Source organism: Canis lupus, unplaced genomic scaffold (assembly GCF_011100685.1).
Source record: "Canis lupus familiaris isolate Mischka breed German Shepherd unplaced genomic scaffold, alternate assembly UU_Cfam_GSD_1.0 chrUn_S1451H1635, whole genome shotgun sequence".
Taxonomy (NCBI): Eukaryota; Metazoa; Chordata; class Mammalia; order Carnivora; family Canidae; genus Canis; species Canis lupus.
This window is the reverse complement of record NW_023330284.1, coordinates 1-11962: the sequence shown is the minus strand read 5'-3', so window position 1 is coordinate 11962 and position 11962 is coordinate 1. Positions and strand designations below refer to the sequence as shown.

At 50.2% G+C, this 11962-nt stretch overlaps 1 long non-coding RNA gene across 1 annotated transcript; it reads right to left on the bottom strand.

Annotated features, from left to right (window-relative positions):
• Positions 1–232: 232 nt before the first annotated feature.
• On the bottom strand, positions 233–6917 carry LOC119878315. The gene is made up of 4 exons (XR_005386767.1): positions 6720–6917; positions 1887–2659; positions 1625–1778; positions 233–854 (listed from the first exon to the last, which is right to left on the bottom strand). It is a non-coding gene; the product is annotated as an uncharacterized LOC119878315 (long non-coding RNA).
• Between the last annotated feature and the right edge of the window lie 5045 nt (positions 6918–11962).

Sequence of the window (11962 nt, the reverse complement as noted above, 5' to 3'; positions counted from 1 at the left end):
TCATGAAACAGCCCAAAGACATGAACAGAAGTCTCACAGAGGGAGACATAGACATGGCCAACAAGCACATGAGGAAATGCTCCCGATCACTTGTCATCAGGGAAATACAAATCAAAACCACAATGAGATCCCACCTCACACCAGTGAGAATTGGGAAAATTAACAAAGCAGGAAAATACAAATTTTGGAGAGGATGTGGAGAAAGGGGAACCCTCCTGCACTGTTGGTGGGAATGTGAATTGGTGTAGCCACTCTGGAAAACAGTATGAAGGTTCCACAAAGAGTAAAAATAGATCTGCCCTATGACCCAGCAATTGCACTGCTGGGGATTTTCCCAAGATACAGATGCAAGGAAATGCTAGGACACATGCACTCCGATGTTTATAGCAGCAATGTCCACAAAAGCCAAATTATTGAAGGAACTCATGGCCGCCGCATGGGATGAATGGATCCACCCACATTTCGACCACTCGGATGGAAGATAAGATCAAGGAAGGGCACTGGGTGGCTCAGTCAGTGAGGCTCCTGCTTTCTGGTTAGGCCATGATTCCTTGGACCTTGCTTTGAGACCTCCATTGGACTCCCAGCACACTGGGGAGCCTGCTTCGCCCTCTCCCCCTGCAGCTCACCCTGCTTATTCTCTTTCCCTCTCTCCAAGAATTTAAAAACTTCCTTAAAAGTGTTTGTAAAATATCAAGTAAACCTCGGATTGGTCTTTGGATCCACAAGGAGAACCTTGATGCCTCCACAGAGCAGGTTGGGAGACTACAAGGTTGTCGCTGGAGAGCGACTGTCAGCCCAGGATCACATAGATCTCTTGATTTCCATTAGGAGGGCTTCATGTCGGAGTGTTCCTGTGAAGAGACAAATGAGTCAAAGGGAGCCACTTGTGGGTTACGTTACCTAGACCCGAACCCTAACCTTAAACAAACCTTATCCTGATATCGAAACCAAATGCTAACCCGATCTAGGACAAGAACCCTAACCCTAAACCTAACGCTAACCCTAACCCGAATGCTAATCGGAATTCTAACCCCAACCAGAACACGAACACTCACCCAACGCTAACCTTCCAGAACTTGGACCTGAAGCCAAAATTGAAACCTAACTCTTCCCAAAAACCATAACCCTAATCGCTAAGCTAAACAGTAACTCTTACACTCACCCTAAACACTAACCCTAACCCTAAACATAAACCTAACCCTACACCGTAAAACTAACCCTAACCCCAATCCAAATGCTAGCCCTAACCCTAAGCATAGTTCAATTTGGAACTTAGATGTGACATGCCATTGTGTTGGATGTATCCTGTTGTTCAGATCCCAGTCACAAAACACCTCGGGGTGACACAGGAATATTTATGCCACAGGTCATTATCGCTGGGAGCCATGGTGAAGGCTATGACCCCCAGAGCCCAGAAGGAGGCACCTCAGACTCATTCAAAATAGAACAGGACACATTTGGAGGGTTTGACAACAGAAGATGACCATGTATGCATTTTGGAGCATTCCCACCCCATCATGGTGCCCCCATTGAAATGAGGCCGGAGGTAAAGTGATCATTGTAATATTCTGTTGCTGGAACCGAGACCACTTTCAAGTGGTACTCCACCCCCAAAACTCACCTCCACATGTCAATGCACCATCCTTAAAATTGCGCCTCAGATACACAGGGCACCAGCTCACGTGCATTACAAAGATCATCAATAGACCCCTGATGATGTCCCAAGGTAGGAGATTCTGCCTCTTCTATCACCGTGCAGGGTGGGAACCTGGGGACTATGTGAGAGACATGGTGGGTTAGATAGGTCACAGATCTGGGAAAGCAAGCACAGAAAGAAAGGTCTGAATTCAGCTCCGTCTCCAGAAAAGTAAGACCTTCCTTACATTTTCAGAGAGTTGTGGCTATGGCATTTTTGACTCCTGATGTACAGTTAAGGAGATGGCATGGGGTAAGCAGTCATCTGCCAAGAAGGGGGTCTGGATAGGTCTGAATGAAGGGAGGGGCCCAAGGGCTGGAATCTTGAAAAAGTGATGTCACTTCCTTGGAGACAAGAGTGTAGTGGATTTAGAACTCTGGTAACCAGGATGCTGCATTGAAGAATGTCCTTCTTTCCAGCGCACTTAACTAGAGAACAAGATGTTCTGTTGCTGTTGCCCTACTTTCAGTGGCTCTGGGCAAAAGAGAGTCCAGACAGAGAGATGTTCATGTCGCTATGGACGTCAGCTCGGCCCTCTTCACCGAAGCTTCTGGTTATATGCGGGAAACCTCAACAGGTACTACAAGGCACCTGGGGAAGCCACTGGAGAGCAGGTCACACTGTAATCTCAGCTGAGGGGGCTCGAACCTCCTTCAGGCTCATTGTGTGTGTGCCTGTTTGTGTATGTAAGAGTGTGTTTGTGTGAGACTGTGTGTGTGTGTGTTTGTGTGCTTGTCTGTGTGGAGATGGGACAGCAGAAAGGAACATGCCCTTCCTGGGCAGAAACCAGCTGCCATGGTTTGGAAGCCTGTCACATCTTTGGTGTTCAGACCCCAGGCCATAGCAGGCAAGATGAGAAGGTGAGCGCTGAGGGCCAAGCTCAACTACGAGTATGTAAGTCATGAGCGCAAGAGTCTCTTTCATCTGACTTCTCCTTGGCAGATGTCTCTTCAGGTGCCCCTGTGATGTGAAGCGGAGAACATGATTTAAAAAGGGGATGTCCCATTGGGTGTTGTGCAGGGGGTACCCTAATGTCTCCTGGCCCTGCACATACGGGGCACTGTATTTGCAGAGCTGCACCCAGAATATCTTGGAGGAGATGTTCTGGGGCTTCAGCATATCAAACTCCCTAGACAATGATCGGGTGCACAAGGCAAACAAGGAGCAGTGCTGTTCTGAGGTGAGAATGGGAAGAGGGTTCTCCACAGAGAGATGGTCCCCACACAAACATGGAGAGAAACCTGGGGCCCTCCCTTAGTGTTTCCACATGACTGCCTCATAGGCCAAACCGCAAAGAGACCTGAACCTCCACTCCTAACCTCCAGCGATGTCTGAGGTGATAAGACACTGTTCCCCTAGGTTGGAATGGTGCAGAATAGATTTAATGTTTTTGAGGAGCGGGGGCAGTTTGCTTGTTTCACTCAGAGCAATGAGTGTCTTTGCGTTTCACTACCATTTTCCTTATTTCACCCACGCGCCCCAAATATCCTGTGTAGAACCCAGCACCTCTGTCATTAAACAAGGTCTGCAGACCACACAAAACATCACACTGAAGACGGTGACTTAGACAAAAGGAAGGGTGAGATGAAGCCATTCTCCATGCTTATCTCTAAGGTGTCATGTGCCAGAATACATCAGATCGTTGTAGGCCAAATAGGTCATGAGCTGTGTCCTTAGAGGGCCTTGCAGTACTCCATCAATGGGGCCGTTGTCACAGTGATTCAGCTTTTCAAGGCCCTGGGCACTTGACATGATGCCATTCTCTTGCATGTCTGCCGAGCTGCAAGGAGCAACTTGTGTGACCCCAGAGACTGTTTAAGTTGCTTGATCTGCCATCACCTGGAAACCCAGTTTGGGTGGAAACCCTTTGATGCATCAAATTTCTCGCACTGGATTCAGACCATCCGAGGTTTACTTGATATTTTACAAACACTTTTAAGGAAGTTTTTTAAATTCTTGGAGAGAGGGAAAGAGAATAAGCAGGGTGAGCTGCAGGGGGAGAGGGCAAAAAAACCAGGTCCCTGGGATCATGGCCTGACCTGAGAGCAGGGGCCTCACTGACTGAGCCACCCAGTGCCCTTCCTTGATCTTATCATCCGTCCGCGTGGTCAAAATGTGGGTGGATCCATTCATCCCATGCGGCGGCCATGAAGATGTCACATCTAACCAACTGTGGACATGCGTGCCTACGACAGGTCGAGTGATTGACTGTCTGACTCTCTGACTAGACTTGAGACCGAGACAGTGTATCTACTGTATTCTTTCAATGATGTTAGTGCTTCGAAATGTGGCTGCAATCCTAGGCGCTTTCTCTCTATTCTTGGAGAAAGGAATCCCAACCAGCACTTTCCATCTACTGAGTGGACCATGAGCTGCTCTGTCTTCCCCACTGACCGCTGCTCTGGACACATGAAGGACAAGGAGCAGGGCCAGTTAGATGGAATCCCAGAAGTCTTTTGCAAAGAGGAAAACGGCCTGCTTTCCACGTGCTTCTGTACACCGAGGTTGCCACAGGCCCATGAGGCTTGATGTGGAGAGCTTCTTCGCTGGCGAGAGACAGCTGCTCCACAGGAAGATGCCCAGCAGCCCTTTGAACAGGGCCACACAGCAGAGAAGTCTAGGCCATGTTTTCTGTCAGGATTGCCCACAGTAGCCCCATGATGTTCATCCTCTTCACAGCCCTTCTCAGAGGAGGAAAAGGAAGCTCAGAGAGGTGCAGTGACATTCCCAAAACATGCCGGTAGTAGAGGCGAGCCTCAGGCCCTGTGCTGTGTATGGGGTGGTCAGTCACCTGTAGAGTTGCTAGCCCAGGACCCTTTGGGCTGTGCTGAACACCTGGTAGACACGGAAAATGACTTCATTTTCTGAGAGACTCCTTTCCTGCCGGATCGCAGAAGGGACTGTACAAAAGTATCCATTCTGCCTTCGCGGAGTGTCCGCATGGTCCAGGCCTCACCCGGAGTCAGGGTGGATGGTTCCTTTCCACCCCAGAGACACAAGGAGGAGCACTGTAGTCAGCTTCCAAACCACGGGCCACTGGGAAGAACAGGGTCTGGCGCTCAGCCCAGAGACACCCATCCCCTCGGGAAGTTGTGCAGGAAAAAAGGACTTTAGGGCCCACACAGAAAAGGGTTCTATGCTTCAAAATACCATTAGTTGGTTGGGACGCAGGACAGAGCATTGGCAACTTCAACACATTCCAGTAGCTGAGCATCACCCCGCATTTCTCTCAACTCAGAGCTTTTATGAAGACCAGTATTCCATGGAGTCATCCATAAACATCCCACTGCAGATAGAACACAGAGGGTTAGCACCTCAAATGCTGCTCAAGATCCCACAGATTGGGCCTGAGAAGAGACCAAAGCATGGACTCCGTGGCATTTCCCCTAAGCTGATGTACCTTGGTCTGTTCCTGACCTAGGGAGGAAGGATCAGGGAGAGCACCTTCTTCGGCAGGCCCCAGGGAACCTAGGGCCTGTTCTTCCTAGTCTGTTCTCTTGGCTTGCCCTGATCATCTGTGGGTCCTGACTTTCCCCATGAATGGGACTTGTTCTCAGTCCAGACCGGCCATGCTTGTGGTCAGTGGGCTGATGCACCTGTGCTTCACAGGGGGAGATGGAGTAATTGAACCCTTGGAACAACTCATCCAAGATTTCCTGTGTGGATCTCTACACAAAAGGCAGAGCCAGCTACTTGGGTCAGGAGGCATCAGAGGACTTCCACCCAAATTGGGCTTCTAGGTTATGGCAGATCAAGCAACGTAAACAGTCTGTGGAGACACACAAGATGCTGCTTGCAGCATGGCAGTCCTGGTAAGAGAATGGCATCATGTCAAGGGCCAATGGCGTTGAATGGCTGAATCACTGTGGCAGACGGCCCCATTGATAGAGTACTATGAGGACCTCTACGGACACAGCTCATGACCCGTTGGACCAACAAAGATCTGATGTGTTCTTGCACATGACACCTTAGAGATAAACATAGACAATGGCTTCATCCCACCCTTCCTTTTGTCTTAAATCACCCTCTTTAGTGTGATCTTTTGTGAGGCCTGCAGAAGTTGTGCTAAGACAGTAGAGCTGCGTTCTACACAGGATCCCTTGGGCGTGTGGGTGAAATCAGGAAAATGGTAGTGAAACGGAAAGACACTCATTGCTCTGAGTGAAAAAAACCAACCACCCCCACTCTTCAAAAACAGGAAATCTATTCTGCACCGTTCCAACCTAGGGGAACATTGTCTGATCATCTCAGACATAGCCGAAGGTTAGGAGGGGAGGTTCATGTTCTCTTTGTGTTTGGGCCTGTGTGGCACTCGTGTGGAAACACTAAGGGAGGGCCCCAGGTTTCTCTCCATGTTTGCGTGGGGGCCATCTCTCTGTGGAGAACCCTCTTCCCATTCTCACCTCAGAACAGCACTGCTCCTTGTTTGCCTGGAGCACCCGATCATTGTCTAGGGAGTTAGAAGAGTTGAAGCCCCAGAACATCTCCTCCAAGATCTCCTGGGTGCAGCTCTGCAAATACAGTACCCCGTATGTAACAGGGCCTAGAGACATTAGGGTACTCCCTGCACAACACAACAAGGAGACATCCCCTTTAGAAACCGCGTTCTCCGCTTCACATCACAGGGGCAGCTGAAGGGACATCTGGAAATGAGAAGCCACACGAAAGACACTCTTGCGCTCATGATTTACATACTTGAAGTTGAACTTGGCCCTCAGCACTCACCTTCTCATCTTGCCTACTATGACCTGGAGTCTGAACACCAAAGATGTGACAGGCTTCCAAACCGTGGCAGCTGGTTTCTGCCCAGGAAGGGCATGTTCCTCTCCTCTGTCCCCTCTACACACACACACACACACACACACACACACACTCAGACACACAGTCTCACACTAACACACCCTCTTACACATACACAAACGGACACACACCCAGTGGGGTGAAAGAGGTTCGAGCCCCCTCAGCTGAGATTACAGTGTGGCCTGCTCTCCAGTGGCTTCCCCCAGGTGCCTTGTGGTACCTGTTGAGGTCTCCTGCACATAACCAGAAGCTTCAGCGAAGGGGACCGAGTTGACGTCCATAGCGACATGAACATCTCTCTGTCTGGACTCTCTTAAGCTCAGAGCCACTGAAATTAGGTCAACCGCAAAAGAACATCTTGTTCTCTTGACCGGCTCCAGTTAAGTGAGTTGGAAAGAGGGACATTGTTCAACGCAGCTTCCTGGTTACCAGAGTTCTAAATCCACTACACTCTTGTCTCCAAGGAAGTGACATCACTTTTTCAAGATTCCAGCCCTTGGGCCCCTCCCTTCAGTCAGACCTATCCAGACCCCCTTCTTGGCAGATGACTGCTTACCCCATGCCATCTCCTTAACTGTACATCAGGAGTCAAAAATGCCATAGCCACAACTCTCTGAAAATGCAAGGAAGGTACTATTTTTCTTGAGACGGAGCTGATTTCAGACCTTTCTTTCTGTGCTTGCCTTCCCAGATCTGTGACCTATCTAACCCACCGTGTCTCTCATATAGTCCACAGGTTACCAACCTGCACAGTGACAGAAGAGTCAGAATCTTCTTCCTAGGGACATCATCAGTGGTGTATGAATGATATCTGCAATGCACGTGAGCTGGTGCTCTGTGTATCTGAGGTGCAAATTTTAAGGATGGTGGTTTGACATGAAGAGGTAAGATGGAGTGGAGTACCGGTTGAGTGGTACCAACTGATTACCAGTTGAATGTGCACTAGGTTCCACAGTTTTCACTTGACCTCCGGTCTCATTTCAATGGGGGCACCATGATGGGGTGGGAATGCTCTAAGGTGCAGACATGGTGATCTTCTGTAGTCAAACCGTCCAATTTTTCCAGTTCTATTTTGAATGAGACAGAGGTGCCTCCTTCTGGGCTCTGGGGGTCGCAGCCTTCACCATGGCTCCCAGCGACAATGACTTGTGGCATAAATATCCCTGTGTCACCTCGAGGTGCCTCATGACTGGTTTCCTGACCAACACAATACATCCAACTCAATGGCATGTCACATCTAATTTCCAAACTGATCTATGTTTCAGGTTAGGGTTAGGCCTCAGGATCAGGGTTAGGGTTAGGCTTCAGGGTTATAGTTAGGGTTAGGGGTAAGGGTTAGAGGTAGGGTTCAGGTTAGGGTGAGGGTTATCGTTAGGCTTCAGGGTTAGGGTTAGGGTAAGGGGTTAGGCTTAGGGTTAGGGTTAGGGTTAGTTCTCAGGGTTAGCGTTAGCGTTAGGCCTCAGGGTTAGGGGTGAGGTTTAGGTCAGGGTTACGGTTAGGGGTTAGACTAAGGGATTAGGGTTAGAGGTTAAGCTTAGGGGTGAGGGTTAGGGTTAGGTTTTAGGTTTAGAGTGATGGTTAGGCCTGGGGTCAGTGTTAGGGTTAAGCCTAAGGGTTAGGGTTTTGGATTAGGCCTCAGGGTTAGGCCTCAGGTTTAAGCCACAGGGTTAGGGTTAGGGTTAGGCCTCAGGGTAAGTCCTCATGGTTAGGCCACAGGGTTAGGCCTTAGGGTTAGGTTTAGGCCTCAGGGTTAGGGTTAGGGTTAGGCTTCAGTGTTAGGGCTTCGGTTTAGGCCTGAGGGTTAGGCCTAGAAGTTAGGTCTCAGTGTGAAGGGTTAGGGTTAGGTTTAAGACTCAGGGTTAGGGTAAGGGTTAGGCCTCAGGGGTTAGGCTTTAGGTTTAGGCCTTAGGGTTAGGGTTAGGCCTCAGTGTTAGGGTTAGGTTTAGGCTTCTGGGTGAGGGCTTAGGTTTAGGCCTCAGGCTTAGGCCTAGTGTTTAGGCCTCAGTGTTAGGGGTTAAGGTTAGGGTTAGGCCTCAGGGTTAGGGGTTAGGTTTAGGCCTCAGGGTTAGGCCTCAGGGCTAGGGTTATGGTGAGCTTTGGGTTAGGGTTAGGGTTAGGGTCAGGGTCAGAATTAGGGTTCAGGTTGGATTAGGTATAGGGTTAGTGTCAGGGTAAAGGTTAGAGTCAGGGTCAGGGTTAGGGTCATGGTCATGGTGAGGGTCAGGCTTAGGGTTAGGGTCAGTGTTAGGGTCAGGTCAGGGTTAGGATTAGGTTCTGGGTTAGGGTTAGGGTTAGGGTTAGGGTAAGACTTAGGCTTCAGGGTTAGGGTTAGGGCAGGGGCCCAGGGTTAGGATTAGGGTCTGGCCTGAGGGTTAGGGTTAGGGTGAGGCCTCAGGATTAGGGGTTAGGGTTAGGCCTCAACGTTAGGGTTTATTTATAGGCTTCCATGATAGGACTACGCGTTAGGCCTCAGGGTTAGGGGGTTAGGATTAGGGTTAAGGTTAGGGGTTAGGGTTAGGGCTCAGGGTTAGTGGTTATTGTTAGGCTGAGGGGTTAGGGTTAGGTGTTACACCGAGGAGTTAGTGTAAGGGTTTAGGCCTTGGGGTCAGGGTTAGGGTTAAGGTAAGTGGTTAGGGTTAGTGTTAGTTTTTGCCCTCAGAGTTAGGGTTGTGGTTAGGCCTCAGGGTTAGGGGTTAGGGTTTGGCCTCATGGTTAGGTTTAGGGGTAGGCCAAGGGGTTAGGGTTAGGGGTTAGGCCAAGGGGTTAGGGTTAGGGGTTAGGCCAAGGGGTTAGGGTTAGAGGTTCAGCCTAGGGGTTAGTGTTAGGATTAGGGTTTATGTTTAGGGTTAGGGTTAGGCTTGGTGTCCATGTTAGGGTTACGCCTAAAGGTTAGGGTTTCTGTTTAGGCCTCAGGGTTAGGCCTCAGGGTTAAGGCTCTGGGTTAGGGTTAGCATTAGGCCTCAGGGTTAGGGGTTAGGGTTAATCCTCAGGGTTAGGGTTTAGGGTTTGGCCTCATGGTTAGGGTTACGGGTTAGCCCGATGGAGTAGGGTTAGGAGTTAGGCCTAGGGGTTAGGGTTAGGATCAGGGTTTAAGGTTAGGGTTAGGGTTAGGCCTGGGGTCATTGTTAGCATTAGGTCTAAGGTTTAGGGTTTAGGTTTAGGCCGCAGCATTAGGCCTCAGGGTTAGACCTCAGGGTTAGGGTTAGGGTTAGGCCTCTGGCTTAGACCACAGGGTTAGGCCTCAGTGTTAGGCCTCAGGTTTCGGTCCAATGGTTAAGTTTAGGACTCAGGGTTAGTGTAAAGGTAGGACTCAGGGTTAGGGTTTAGATTTAGGCCTCATGTTGAGGTTTAGGCCTCATGGTTAGGGTTAGAGTAAGACATCAGGGTTAGGGTTTAGGTTTAGGCCTCAGGGTTAGGACTAGGAGTTCGGGCTCAGGGTTAGGGTTTAGGGTTAGGGTTAGGGTTAGGCCTCCTGGTTAAGGGTGAGGGTTAGGCCACAGGGTTAGGCCTCAGGGTTAGGCCTCAGGGTTAAAGTTATGGTTAGGGTTAGGGTTAGGGTTAGGGCTAGGGTTAGGTCAGGTTCAGGGTTAGGGTTAGTGTTATGGTTAGGGTCAGGGTTAAACTTAGGGTCATGATCAGGTTTAGGGTCAGGGTCAGCATTTGGGTTAGGGTTAGGGTTAGGTTTAGGTTTCAGGGTTAGGGGTTAGGGTTAGGGTCAGGGTCAGGGTTAGGCCTCAGGGTTAGGGTCTCGGTTAGGTCTCAGGGTTAGGGTTAGGCTTAGGCCTCAGTTTAGGTCTCAGGGTTAGAACCCAGGGTTAGGCCTCAGGGTTAGGTTTAGGCCTCAGGGTTAGGGTTAAGTTTGGGCCTCAGAGTCAGGTTTAGGTTTAGGCCTCAGATTTAGGCCTAGGGTTTAGGCCTCAGGGTTAGGGGTTAGGGTTAGGATTAGGCCTCAGGGTTAGGCGTTTGGGTTAGGCATCAGGGTAAGGACTCAGTGTGAGACCTCAGGCTTAGGGTTAGGCTGCAGGGTAGGCCTCAGGGTTAGGCCTCAGGGTTTGGCATCAGGGTTATGTTTAGGCCTCAGAGTTAGGGGTTAGGGTTAGACCTCATGGTTAGGGTTTCTGTTTAGGCCTCAGGGTTAGGCCGAGGGGTTAGGTTTAGGGTTCGGCCGAGTTAGGGTTAGGGTTAGAGTTAGGGTTAGGGTTAGGGGTTAGGCTTGGGGTCATGGTTAGGGTTAAAGTAAGGTTTAGGGTTCTGCCAAGTTAGAGTTAGGGTTAGAGTTAGGGTTAGGGTTAGACTCAGTGTTCGGGATTAGGGTTAGGCCTCAAGGTTAGGGGTTCGGGTTAGGTCGAGTGGTTAGGCTTAGGGGTTAGGCAGAGGAATTAGGGTTAGGGGTTAGGCTTGGGGTCATGGTTATGGTTAAAGTAAGGGGTTGGGGTTAGTGTTAGGGTTAGGCCTCAGGTTTAGGGTTAGGGTTAGGCCTCAGGGTTAGAGGTTAGTGTCAGGCCTCAGGATTAGGGTTTAGGTTAGGGCCTAATGGCTAGGGTTAGGGGTTAGGCCGAGGGGTTAGGGTTTGGGGTTAGGTGTAGGGGTTAGGATTAGGATTAGGGTTTAGGGTTAGGGTTAGTGTCAGGCATGGGGTCACTGTTATGGTTAGGCCTAAGTGTTAGGGTTTAGGTTTAGGCTTCAGGGTTAGGGTTAGTCTTAGGCCTCAGGGTTAGGCCAAATGGTTAGCCCACAGGATTAGGTTTCAGGTTAAGGCCCGAGGGTTAGGTTTCGGATTCAGGGTTAGGGTAAGGATTAGGACTCAGGGTTATGGGTTAGGTTTAGGCCTCAGGGGTAAGCCTAGGGTTTAGGCCTCAGGGTTAGGGTTTGGGTTAGTGTTAGGGTTAGGCCTCGGTGTTGGGGGTTAGGGCTCAGGGTTAGAGTTCGGGCTAGGCCTAGGGGTTAGGCCTCAAGGTTAGGGGTTAGGGAAAGGGTTAGGGTAAGGTCTCGTTTTTTGGGGTTTGGCCTCAGGGTTAGAGTTAGGGTTAGGCCTCAGGGTTTGGCCTCAGGGTTAGTGGTTAGCCCTCAGGATTAGGGGTAGTGTTAGGCTTCAGGAATAGGGGTTAGGTTCAGGTATAGGCCTCAGGGTTAGGTTTAGTGTTAGGGTTAGTGTCAGAGTTAAGGATAGGGTTGGCCTCAGGGTTAAGCCTCAGGGTAACGACCGGGGTGAGGGTCAGCGTTAGGGTCAGGGTTTGGCCTCAGGGATAGGGTCAGGGTTTGGCCTCAGGGTTAGGCCTCAGGGATTGGGTCAGGGTTAGGCCTCAGGGTTAGGGTCAGGGTTAGGGTTAGGGCTAGGGTTAGGGTCAGGTTTGGGCCTCAGGGTTAGGCCTTAGGGATAGGGTCAGGATTAGGCCTCAGGGATAGGGGTCATGTTAGGGTCAGAGTCAGGGTTAGGCCTCATACTAGATTTCCTTGTGTGGA